We start from the raw sequence: 13,866 nt of genomic DNA, 5'->3' as shown, positions 1-13,866 counted from the left end.
CAGTCCGTACCAATGACTTTAAAATGCTCGTGCGGGATGCTTTGTAATTAAACTTTCAAAAATCTGCATAGAACCATGCGCCAGCGCACACACAGACGCTTATTTTATAATAATAATTATTATTATTAAACAATCGCAACTCAGCCTGAAAACAATGAAACATTCGGACAAAACGGTAACTCACCCGGAGGAACAGGCGACTGCGCGCATTGAACAAACGCCCGATTTCTCAACCCCGTGTCCCCTCCTCCTCGGGGCGAGGGGAGGCGGTCAGACGCGCTCATCACGGCGTCGCGTTATTTCGAGCGAGCAGAGCTGATGCGGGGGAGGGAGGTCCCCCTCCTTACTATGGGGTAGGGGTGGGGGGCTATGGAGCGGGTGGAGAGAGTATGTGTGTTTGAGATGGAGGGGGAGATGGAGAGGAGAGGCTCGGGAAGAGTTAAGCAAGGAGCCACCCTGAACTGTGGCCTCGAGATGCACACTTCTTGGAATGGAACAATGGCTTTGTCCGGACGTGCGTGTACAACTTTAAACTTCTTAATTCTTTGAGATTATATCTCGCACGGTGTTTTGTTGTCTGTTTGGACGTTGTCAACCAAGTGACCGTTTCTTCGCATCCATACAGCGCTCAACCCCCACACTGCAAGTCACAACTATGATCTTTATTCGCAATGATCTACATTATAATTCCCTCCCATCATCTATTTTCAGAAGTTTCCATTATAATATTGTTCAAATAAAGAAACGTACAAACTCTTGGTCCATTATCGAGTGCTGTTTGTTGCTGCCCGCCTTAAAATTTGGGAATTTAGTGTTGTGCTCAGCAACCATATTATTATGATCAAAGAATCTCCAACGATGAACTCGTGGTGTCCCAGGGCACCACTGGCGATGTGAGGAGGCAAGTAGAGGGAGGAAGGAAAGGAAATAGGTGCGTGGAGGCGTGGAGGAAGAGGTGGGAGCTGGAGGCGTCCCTGTAAAACCTTCAAGGTCGACCCGCCCTCTCATCCACGAGGAGGAGTACACTATTATTAGCAGAGACACAGATGATCCACGCACCCACTTCCCGCCACGTCTCGTTCACCGCTCTCTCTCTCTGCTCCACCCGAAACCATCCACTCCTCCCGTGAGGCGTATTTGCCGTGTGGACATTGGTGTACGCCAAGTGTTAGAGCAGTGTGATCACAGTTATCTTGCGATACCCAACCGCACCCTAGAAGCATTTACGTGGCAGGAAAATTGTGCACCGGTGCGCGTAGGGTTTATGGGTATGTGGATGAGTGATTGTGTAGGCATGTGTAGGTGTTTGAGTTGGTGTTTGGTCACGGGGGGAGGGGGGGGGTTATAATTGTGTGGTTGTTTGAGTGGGTACGATGTGCTGGCATGTTAGTGGTTTGAATCATCGGTTGGCGACTCGCTGGATGGGCAGCGTTTTAGGTGGCACCTGGCAAAGCCACCCACCCCTGAAGCGCTTTGACGAACTGCCGAGACGGCCAGCGCTGCTGACCGGACTGCTGCAGCTCGGTTGCCATGCAGCGTCGAAAAAGCAGCCGTAAACACAACCCCTGGACACCCCCGCCTGTGGACCGTGTCAGCCTTGCAAAATATTTTCCACAAAATAATAAAAATAAAAACTGTGCAGATTCCTAGTTTTGTACGTATTCATTTACTCCGCACTGCCGAGGCACAGAGACTCAGGCAGCAGAACTCACTCCGGCCTCCGCTTAGCTCGCACGAGAACAAGCGCAAGACATTATTTTAAACTGATTATTAGGCTTTCAAATATCAAGCCCCCCCCCCCCGCACATCGTTGCACCGCGCTAAGATTCCGTGAGTTTTGTCCGTGGATGCAAGCCTTCTGACGTCTTGATAGCGATGCCTCGTGCTTTACACGTGCCTGGCAGCTATGTTAGTTTCCTGGGCAAACAAGTAGGGCAGCAGTGGTGCCCTGCAGCAGCAGCAGCCATCGTAATCCGCAGCTTGACTGCGTGGAGCGCTCTATCCAAGTAGACGCGCCAATTTCGCAATGTGTTGAAATAAAAACAGCTGTCCTCCAGCATGGCGTCGTGTGCGTGTACACGCACAGTATCGGCAAAACCCGAAGGGTACCGTATGTACGTTGAACTTCTTTCGCACCGCACCTAGCCAACCGGTGCTAATCGGAGGTGCGGGTGGACGCGCCGTTTGCCCTGCGCGTTGCGACAATTACAGTGAGCCGGTGCTGAGAAAATAATTGTGCTGTCAAAATTAAGGGGGTGGGGGGCACACTTTCACGCCGTGACTCACGGAAGAGAATAAGTGATGGCCATAACCTGAGAAGGAAGGATGACCATCACTGCCCCCAAACATGATCTCAATACAAGGCTCGTGCCAAAGCGGACTTGGCGCGAGGACTCTGGTGCAGCCCACGGACAGGAAATTAGATCAGGAAAAACCACAGCGTGATCAGTGTAGCGAGTTTCCCCTGCATCTGGGATTCCCCAGGTCCACGATGAATGTAGGGGCCTGTGCCAGCGCTTGACCAGTGAACGTGTTCACCACTCACTTCGTCACGGCGCCTGACGGAGGCAGAAGAAAAAGAAGAAGAAAAAAAACACTCCTTTAATTGTTTTGGCATTTTCAAGTCAGACACAGGTGGGAATTCTGCTCATTTGCTACTTTCCATTGAAGCAACAAATGGAAAGGGAATTCAAGTCGTGTGTGGTGTAGAGTCAGCAGGTACCATTCTAAACGATTGCTCTCGCTGCCAAGTTTGTTATGGGATCACTGCTCGAGCGTACGTGAGCGTATTAAACAAGGCAATAATAACACTGGGCGGCGGGTGATTAACAAGCTCTGCTAATAGACCAACGGCGGGAACCGCATTGGTAAGGATTTCATTGAAATTTAAATAAACTTACATTTTTAACAGGTGTTCAATTTTTTTAAATATAAATATCAATAAAACTGGACTGACACCAACAAGTTCGCGAGTCTCAACAATAGCGCCTTGCTAATGAGGGCCAGATGTAGAAAATACAGTGAGGGAAAAAGTATTTGATCCCCTGCTGATTTTGTACGTTTGCCCACTGACAAAGAAATGATCAGTCTATAATTTTAATGGTAGGTTTATTTGAACAGTCAGACAGAATAACAACCAAAAAAATCCAGAAAAACGCATGTCAGAAATGTTCTAAATTGATTTGCATTTTAATGAGGGAAATAAGTATTTGACCCCTCTGCAAAACATGACTTAGTACTTGGTGGAAAAACCCTTGTTGGCAATCACAGAGGTTAGACGTTTCTTGTAGTTGGCCACCAGGTTTACACACATCTCAGGATGGATTTTGTCCCACTCCTCTTTGCAGATCTTCTCCAAGTCATTAAGGTTTCGAGGCTGACGTTTGGCAACTCGAACCTTCAGCTCCCTCCACAGATTTTCTATGGGATTAAAGTCTGGAGACTGGCTAGGCCACTCCAGGACCTTAATGTGCTTCTTCTTGAGCCACTTCTTTGTTGCCTTAGCCGTGTGTTTTGGGTCATTGTCATGTTGGAATACCCATCCACGACCCATTTTCAATGCCCTGGCTGAGGGAAGGAGGTTCTCACCCAAGATTTGATGGTACATGGCCCCGTCCATCGTCCCTTTGATGCGGTGAAGTTGTCCTGTCCCCTTAGCAGAAAAACACCCCCAAAGCATAATGTTTCCACCTCCATATTCGACGGTGGGGATGGTGTTCTTGGGGTCATAGGCAGCATTCCTCCTCCAAACACGGCGAGTTGAGTTGATGCCAAAGAGCTCCATTTTGGTCTCATCTGACCACAACACTTTCACCCAGTTGTCCTCTGAATCATTCAGATGTTCATTGGCAAACTTCAGACGGGCATGTATATGTGCTTTCTTGAGCAGGGGGACCTTGCGGACACTGCAGGATTTCAGTCCTTCACGGCGTAGTGTGTTACAAACTGTTTTCTTGGTGACTATGGTCCCAGCTGCCTTGAGATCATTGACAAGATCCTCCAGTGTAGTTCTGGGCTGATTCCTCACCGTTCTCATGATCATTGCAACTCCACGAGGTGAGATCTTGCATGGAGCCCCAGGCCGAGGGAGATGGACAGTTATTTTGTGTTTCTTCCATTTGCGAATAATCGCACCAACTGTTGTCACCTTCTCACCAAGCTGCTTGGCGATGGTCTTGTAGCCCATTCCAGCCTTGTGTAGGTCTACAATCTTGTCTCTGACATCCTTGGAGACCTCTTTGTTCTTGGCCATGGTGGAGAGTTTGGAATCTGATTGATTGATTGATTGCTACTGTGAACAGGTGTCTTTTATACAGGTAACAAGCTGAGATTAGGAGGACTCCCTTTAAGAGTGTGCTCCTAATCTCAGCTCGTTACCTGTATAAAAGATTGAGAGGGGATCAAATACATATTTCCCTCATTAAAATGAAAATCAATTTATAACATTTTTGACATGCGTTTTTCTGGATTTTGTTATTGTTATTCTGTCTCTCAGTGTTCAAATAAACCTACCATTAAAATTATAGGCTGATCATTTCTTTGTCAGTGGGCAAACGTACAAAATCAGCAGGGGATGAAATACTTTTTTTCCCTCGCTGTATGTCCCTGCATGTCTCCTTGCAAAGGGCTGACATTACATGTGTACATTTACAATTGCAGTGATTGCATTGATCTTGCGTAAGCACGATAGATTCGCTCAAAGACGATGTTTGCATAAGTTACGTCAGTGAATCGCATGTGCCATGGAGGGTAGATTGGTACTCTTAAGAAAATGAAATATGATAAACGATCAGATCAGCCGTGATCCATTCACTCCGAATGAAAGCCTCAGCCCAGGGCTCACAGTCCTCCATAATAGAGGTTTTACTGGTAGGAACCTCCTGGTTACACCAGCCCACAGGGGATGATTGTGTCCGTCCGTCGTGCATCCAAAAATGGGAGGGGTGGGGCTGGGTGGAGAGGGGAGGGGCTGGGTGGTGAGGGTGGATAGGGGCTGGGTGGGGAGGGGCTGGGTGGGGAGGGTGGGGCTGGGTGGAGAGGGGCTGGTCACCCCGTGGTGCCCTTATAAAACTCAACGCCCTCACAGTCGGCCATATTTGCGGAATACACCACGCCGCCGTTGACCCTGGCCATTGACCGAGCAACCCAACGTTCCTACCAGCTTGCTCTGCAGGAATGTGTTTTTGGGTTAGTCACAGTCCTGCAACGCAACCGTCCTTTATTTCACCGAATATATCCCAGACTGCACAAAGTTGAGCCTCCCAGTCATCTTTCACAAGAGGTTATTGCTTTGGGATGCTTGGCCAGTCCCTTATTTGCGCCGTGCTGCTGCTGCCCCCAGGGAACGGCTCCTGGAGGAGAGAAAGGGACAGTACGACGCGATCCCTGTGCCGCATCGCAACACCAGCCGCCCACCGCGAGTTGAGATCCCACGCGGAAACCCAATGGGCATGGTTTGCCGAACGAAGGCCGACACCTCAAGTTAGCAATGGATATAGCGATAGGCCGGACTTGGCATTGCCGACCATATTGTGCCGTATCGCAATGCCTGAAATTGGCGACAAACAAACGATTGTTCTTATTTTAAAACCAAGAACCCGTTGAGATCAGAAGGCTCTTTTTCAAAAGAAAGCTGGGTGAAAATACACCAAAATGCACAAATTTTTCCGAGTGCAAAACAATTTACAATGCAAGAATACATAATACAAAACAAGCCTTGGCATTTTATAAATTAAAAACTTTTAAAGGCCTTTATAATTATATATATCAGAACAAACGCCCAAGCGCGAACAATCTCATAACAAGCATTTGGCTGAGCGCCCAGACCTCATAACGCAACGTTGCTACATTTCTTCAAATTCACAGTTGTAAATGTAGATTACTTTTCAAGCCATTAACATGCAGGCAGCCACATTCGGACAGGGCGCGTTCGAGCGTGCTGGAATTCACACATCTGGTAGGATTCAGCAGTGGCTTTCAGGGAGATGTTTTTTTCTTTAAGACGACGCTCGTGATCTTGATGCAATGCGAATGGCACGGCGCCAGCGGCCCGCCCTGCTGCCCACAGCGCAGCGCTCCTGCATGGAGGAGTGCCACAAAGGGCAGCACGATGCCCCGTGCCGTATGGCGGACACCCTACCCCAGACCGGTTTCACGCCGCACGCCAAAACGGAATATATATGGTTTGCCTTACGCGGGTCGACATCTCACAGTCAGTGGTGGACAGAACGATAGGCCAGGCTTAGCGTTGCCAGAATGTCCTCGTATTCACCCGTGCGTTTACTCAAGGCAGTAACAACACAATACGGCACGTTATATAATTGTTCCTTCACGTACAATCTGCCTTTTGCTCCAATTCAGCTCGTCGCCATTTCACTACTGGCTCATCGGTTCAGAAAATAGAACGTACGAAATACCCTGAATTAAATAAAACTTCCAGGAATGCATATCGTGTACAACAAAGTACGTTGAAGACACAGGTGCAGCAGCGGACAATGCCGCAGTGCAGGTAAATCTTTCAGAAGGCTCCTTTCAGATCGGATTATCGGCTGCTTTTAATGACACATTGTTGACAGCGCCCTGCCACTGTACCTTCCCAAATTGAAACGTTTACCAGAAACATTAAGAGTGAAGAGCCTTTAAAATACCCTTCCGTTGAATAGCCTTGCCAATCTGCATCCTGTTACACACCGATTATCACTTGCACACTATGGAAAAAGGTTTATATGTTCCATCTATCTGTTCGCCAATGGTCAATATTTTTTTCTTAAAATCCCCCCCCCCCTGCAAGCAATGAGCCACTGCACTTCCCTATTTTTGCGGTTTGAGATCGCTCCATTGTTCTGCACTGCGTCCCAAGAGAGGGGCCCACTGATAGTGCATTAAACATTGCCATCTGGCGTAACTGTGTTTTTGTATATAGGGTTCTCTCCAAAACCGGTCCGACAAGGCATTAGTCAATGCATTCCAGCACTGACTACTGCTGACTAAATGGCTGTCAAACACTTATCGCAAATATGTATACCGCTGCAAATTGTCGAAACACGATGGGGCAGTGCGCGAAAGCACGCTATTTGGGGAATCTCAGCCTGGTCCAGAAACAAAGCGATGACAGTGTCGGATACAAAGATGCATTGATCCTGCAGCGTGTGGTTGCTCATTTGACAACGGGTTTGGGAAGTTTGCTCAGAGAGGCTCTGAGCGGGTCACACCAGAGTAGCCATCACCCTTTGGCGTCCTGCGAAATCGCGTTCACGCGACGGGCGAGGGAGACGCCACCAACCCACCCGGGAATCCCATCTTCCCCGCGAGTGCCTTCTTGGCCCCCGTGTGCGCTCGTAATCGCTTGCAGCTGTCGCGGACACCAAGGGCCGCCTGGGGGCTCTGCTGGGGAGCACCGCCACGCAGAGCTGGAAGCCATCTCCACGCCGTGCCCTCTTATTTGCCGTTGCAATCATTTTTGTCGTAATATTTGCTAGGTGAGACTCTTTCACTTGCCCTATAATTTCCGGAGCATCTGTATTATTATTGTCTGCTTGGTGTTACTCCGGCACAATTACAGAGGAAGAATAGAGACATTAGAGTGGAATCCAGTGAACTCGTAAAATATATTGGTAGCAATTATTTCAAGTAAGAGTGCCTTCTAATTTCCACGTTTTGTAGGTGAACTTGAACCACTCGTGGAATCATATTTTATGGCTGCCATCGTTTCTCAATGCCCAATATTGACTTCCCATGAAGTGATTGATACTATTTTTAACAACTCTGAATGAGGGGATTAAGCCAACACTGGACTCAACTTTCCAACTAAAAGCTTAAAAACCTGCCAACAATGCCACTTTATTTGCAAACTGTCAACACTTTAACCAAAATAGTCAACGTAACGGCAATTACCATCACGTCCAACAAATCTTACGGGCATCAAACATGAAATATTACAACAGCAACAAAATACTCAAGACCGAAGCCCTGCAACTGCAGTAAAAATGAGGTCCCTGGTGTCATTACAAACGTTACAAGGTTCGCTCATTTCACACGCAATATCCCACAAACGGCCTTCGCGTGCGAGTCGAGCCAGTTCACAACAATTCGCATCGCCGGGTCGCACTAAGAGAGAGGCAGGCGTCGCAGCATCTCATCAGGCCGGTGTGTTTTGCGCTTGGGCGGAAATATGGAAACATTTCATGCACTACAGCTGCTTTATTAAAACGAGCACGCTTCAGAACAAGAAGAGGCAGAGCGGAGAGGTTTGTTCGCTGGAAAATGGTGCAGGCGCCAGCCGCTCTGCGGAGTGGTCGGGCGTTTTTGTTGGCTGGGTCCCCCCACCCACCACAGCCTCTCTTTTTGTGGGAGGCAGCAGGGCCCGAGTGCCAAGCCAAACACTTTATCTGCTCGAGTAAACACACGCATTCGTCGGCCATCGCAATGGAAAAGCACGGTTAGCGCAAGATGATAAAGTAGTACCTGTTGCAGTTGAATATATTACGTACACAATTTACAGCTTCACAAATCCACTGCTGATAAAGGCCTTCAAGCTGTGTCAGTCTTGGAGGGAGTTTATTTAACCAAACTTCACCACACTGCTCAGTCTGGGTTGGGGAAGGGAGAAACCAGGACCAGCTCGAATATCACTGGCTTCTGATTTTAGCTGTGGGTGGGTAACAAACGCAGGTGGCCGGGTTTATTGAGCGCAGTGTGCAAACCATTGCACCCACCACTCGGCGAACTTGCGTTACCCATTTCCAAAAAAATGAATGTCGTTCTCCACGTGGGCGTGCGCCACGTGCCACGAGCAGCAATAAAAAATTAACCCGTAAAAACTAAGTTTTTCACTATAAATCCTTTATATGCGTGGCGGCTAGAGTCCTCTCGTCCTCTGGCTTGAGATGGCTGCCACCTATGGGTCAGATGATTGCCTGCCACCATTAAGCAATTGGTAATTAAATTAAATTTATTTTTCCTAAAAAGTGTAAAATTTTTGAAAAAAATGTTCACGAAAATTAATTGTCACGCACAACGAGTCTGTGTGGAATATGTCAGCTCGATTGGATCACGGGAAGTGGGTTAAAAAACGACCGAAAGATTTGCACGGTTGTAAGCAAGCAAGTGAACTTAATATAAAGGATTTAAAAAAAAATCGCGACGAATGTGAGATTCGAACCCACCCGTGCAGAGCACAATGGATTAGCAGTCCATCGCCTTAACCACTCGGCCACCTTGTCTGACGCACTCACACACGCAAACACATACAACCAGATCCAGGATGAAGACTTGCACGCACATACATACAAACAGACCCCCCCCCCCCCTTCATGGGACCTCTTTTGCCAGTACCAAAATATACTAATAGGGTTTTTCCCCTTTTTTCTGGCAAGGCTCCAAAGAAAGCTGTCTCTGGTGTGGACCAATCAGTTTCAAAGACAATGCATAAATTACCAGAATGTTGTTTTTTGTTTGCATTTGACTGCAGGTATTGTGGTTAATGTAGACATGATTCCTTGCAAAAGGTGTCAGTTTTGTTGCCAGAAAAAAGGGGGAAACCCCTATTAGTATATTTTGGTATTGGCAAAAGAGGTCCCATGATGTAGCAGCTCACCCCGAGCCCTCATTACTCTGGTAGTGCGTTGTCTTGAACTGTGCGCCTTTTGGCGTCATCTGGTCGAACACCATATGAGACGAGGCTCCAAAGAAAGCTGTCTCTGGTGTGGACCAATCAGTTTCAAAGACAATGCATAAATTACCAGTGTTGTTTTTTGTTTGCATTTGACTGCAGGTATTGTGGTTAATGTAGACATGATTCCTTGCAAAAGGTGTCAGTTTTGTTGCCAGAAAAAAGGGGAAAAACCCTATTAGTAGACCCCCCCCCCCCACACACACACAGTCATAGCATTATTTTTTCCCAAAAAGTGTAAAATTTTGGAAAAACATTTTCACGAAAATACATTGTCACGCACAACGAGTCTGTGTGCAAAATGTCAGCTCGATTGGATCACGGGAAGTGGGTTAAAAAACGACCGAAAGATTTGCACGGTCGTAAGCAAGCAAGCAAGTGAACTTAATATAAAGGATTTAAAAATAGATCAGTGGTTAAATAAAAAAATAACGCGTGCACATCTGAATTAACCGCGTCGGGTGGCAATGACGGTGGAGTGGTTCTGGACGAAACCCAGCAGCGTGCAACATTTCATGAGCGACTCAGAGAACCGCGGAGGTCTATCCACGTGCCAGGTCAGATTTAGGCACGCGGCGCGCTCTCAGAAAATATCAGTTAATGGGGTCTCTACCAGAACGTGACCTCACACACACGATCCCACGTCGTAGAAATTACCGCCTCGTCTGTCAATGTCACCAGTTCTATAATGTTAATACAGAGCTGCGCCAGTGTTTTAGGGGGGGGGGACGAAGGTAAAATCTTAGCACAATACAGGTTGCATTTATGTTGTGCTGTATATAAATTACATTGTTTTGTAATCTCCGAAACGGGGGAGTGATATAAGCAATGCGAAGGGGGTAGTTGTGGTTGGAAGGTGGGGGTGGGCCAGGCCCCCCTCCCAAGATAAATTTCCCCACAAGGCCCGCAGTCACGCGACACGAACAAAGTTCACATTCACAGCCAACGGGACGAGAGTCAACCATGAAGATGCGCAGCTCCGCCTTCGTGATAAGATCACATAAGCCCTATCGCACGTGTTTTGCCAGAAAGATGCAGGTAATCAAACGTGAAGGGGGCGTGCAGAGTTGGCCGTGCAAACAGCTTTAATTCCACAACGTAGCGTCACAGGCGGTGGGTGGTAATAAAGTTAGGACTTCAATTTAGCGATTATTTTTCCGGGTCATAGACCCGGACAGACTCGGCTGAAATTAAACCGATCACAACTGGATGAACGTGGACTACGGTTGTTTGGTCGCGCACCGCGTCCACGCTTTCGTTGTGCTTTGGGGTAGCGCCCTCTTATGGCAAAGGGGCCGTGCTCCAGCACAGACTTCGCCAACACGCGCATTGCAGAACCACAATCGGCATCAGAGAGTTTATTGGGGATAGACCAATGTTCGTATTGCAAGGCCAGCGAGCCACTGGGGAACCCCTGTTGTTGGCCTTAAGTGCGGCCCTCCGACAATACACCCAATTATGCTGTCAAACCCAATGGTTTCAAATTTGTGGCGGCCCGCACGCAGATATCTCATCGCCAAAAGCGACTACCCGCGTCTACGGTTTCAACATGGTCAGACATTTCCACTTTTAAATATGAAGTCAACAGCTTATTCAAAGTTCTACCCAAATTAATGCCCAACTGCGGACAGGTAAAACTCTGAAAATAGGTGGTCTGGTAAAGCAGAGCCGACTTTGTCCTCGGCCCGAAATGGACACAGGCTCACAGGAAATGGGAAAATGAAGGGACTCGAACACCAGGTTTACTCATGATCATGAGTTTCAAGTTAATTTATTAGATATAGCCCTGCGAGCCATTCGGCTCTTGAATCGGATGCAACCACAACAAAACTCAAACTATGACAACTGAAAATACAGGAAAACAGCTAAAATTCCAGAAAAAAGCACCGTACACCAACGCTGTGTGCAAAAATCCCAGTGGGATGCACGTCAAACAACCACAAGACATCTTAGATTAAGGCCATCATTCTAACTCCGTACTACAAAACAAACATGGCCAAACCAAAAAAACTCTTCGAAATCACCAAAATAAAACCATACAAGAAATGTAAGTGATCATAGGAACTCACCGAATTTTCACAATAAACAACATGTACCACCAAACACTGCAGCCATAGCTGGCTGCACGAGTCGCTCAACATCAGGAACATGTCGGAATATCATGAACTTAGGCACCCGAGCGCGCATCGCCACAATAGAAGCTTCAAACTCAGCGTGGCAATTGCAACGCCATATAAACTAGTTTATTTACTTCCGCCGTAATTCCACACATCAACGCGTGGAATGGACCACTGCTTTGGAAAATGGTTTACCTGAACACCAAGGTGATTGCACATACTTGAACTTTCACCACATCGTGAAAAACCCAATCATTATTGATTTCACCCCAACGCTTCCTATTGCATATGTAACGGGTTCCGGAGACACTTGTAGAGGTAACTTCTTTATTACAATCCAACAGCACTCCAACTCTCCAACAGTCCTGATACTATCTTAATTTTAGAACTTTCGTGACTGCAGGAATTATTATTTGGTTCTTTCGGTTAAGTCACGTCTAAAGATAAAATAATAAATTAAATAATAGAATACGACGTTTCGATTGCAACACAAGCAATCATCATCAGGTATAATGAAATAGCGACATAAAATCTAACCAGAAAACTATAGACAGACATATTAGCAGACAGATATCACCAAGATACATAGCGGGAGCAACACAGGTAACAGAGAGGGGTGATCGTCTCTGTGGGGTGGCCTTAAATAGACAGGGGGGGCGGAGACAGAGAGAAGGAAGGTGGGTTAGAGAAAAAAATTTGCATATCAGATATCCCACAGAGCACACACAGCCCCCCCCGTTGGTGGCGCCAAGCGGCTTAAGCGCCTGGGCCGCCCGGGAACCCAACGCCTGGCGCCAAGAGGCTTAAGCGTCTGACCCGCCTGGGAACCCAGCGCCTGGCGCCAAGGGGCCCAAGCGCCTGGCCCGCCCAGGGTCCCAGAGCCCCCAGCAGCCCCTCCCTTCTTATGTCACTACACATCTAAAAGTTGGGTCTTCTCCCCTAAATCCACTGCTAGACCATCCCAAGTCTCTCGACCACGTGTCAACCGCGTGCCAGTCTGCTCATCCTCTCAACACCACAAATCCCCACAATCTCTCGCACAGCCCCGCCATAAATCTACCCCAACAGTCTCTACAGCGCTTCCCCAAAGGTGCTGCACTGCGTCTCCCCATAAACCTCGTTGTAAAAGTCGGCCCCGATCGACTGCCCAAAGCCCGTTCTGCCCCGCGCTTCGTCGGCGGGACGGTGATAGGAGCCGAAGCAGCCAGCCACCAAGCCTTAACCCTCCCGCCCATGCTTGCGGCCATTCGCAAATGAAGTGTATTCGAGACGCTCGCCTCTCCCCTTCATCCTCACGGTCCGAAGACCGGGGCTCCTTGACCACAGCACGAGATCCACGTGCGGTCAGGGGTGCGAACTCGTCACGGGTCATCCGCACACATGCCCTCGAGGACGCAATGCCACCTCCGCTCTGTCACCGTCGCTTCTCTTCCTGCCGGCGCTCGTGCCGCTGGTTGTCAGTCGAGTTTTTATTCTCCTCTGAACACAAGCGCATGTGCCCTGATGACGATGAATCGTCAATGATCTCCTCCCCGTAGCAGCTGATTCATAATCAGCAACGAATGAATTGTAGACCAGCCAGGCGGTGGCTCGGTGCGCGTTCGCCCCCCCCCCCCCCCCCAATTACAAACACATGCGCGGTAACGAGGCACAGCCCCCCACGCTCGCTCCATCCATGGCAAGTGAATGCCCTTTTTGAGGAGAGTAGCACGCAGCTTCGAATCCCCATAACTAATAGTGGAATGGAGAGCGAACGTGCCCGGCGTGTGTGGCTTTTGGGCTGTGATGGGCTGGAGGAGGGGACGTAATTGAGTCTGATTAGATATTGAGATGGCTGCACGTTTCTCTCAAATGATGCACGTGGGATTATCTCGTTAAGACAGGGCTTCCCAAACTCTAGTCCTCGCGACCCACCACTTCATGTCACGTCAATGAAGAGCCGATCTCAATTAAGATTTAAATCTCAGGCTCCGAATCTTTATTTAGACTGGACGAATCCGATTAGCTTTATAGTGCATGTTTGTACACGTGCTCCAAGTAACGCAGACAGCGTGACTTGCTTATACAAGTCGCGTGGGA

The 13,866-nt window shown here is 48.2% G+C and overlaps 1 non-coding gene across 1 annotated transcript; it reads right to left on the bottom strand.

Annotated features, from left to right (window-relative positions):
- Positions 1 to 9,139: 9,139 nt before the first annotated feature.
- Positions 9,140 to 9,221, bottom strand: TRNAS-GCU (transfer RNA serine (anticodon GCU)). Its single transcript has one exon. It is a non-coding gene; the product is annotated as a tRNA-Ser (tRNA).
- Between the last annotated feature and the right edge of the window lie 4,645 nt (positions 9,222 to 13,866).

Source organism: Lampetra fluviatilis, chromosome 1 (genome assembly GCF_964198595.1).
Source record: "Lampetra fluviatilis chromosome 1, kcLamFluv1.1, whole genome shotgun sequence".
Taxonomy (NCBI): domain Eukaryota; kingdom Metazoa; phylum Chordata; class Hyperoartia; order Petromyzontiformes; family Petromyzontidae; genus Lampetra; species Lampetra fluviatilis.
This window is presented reverse-complemented; position numbering and strand designations above follow the sequence as displayed.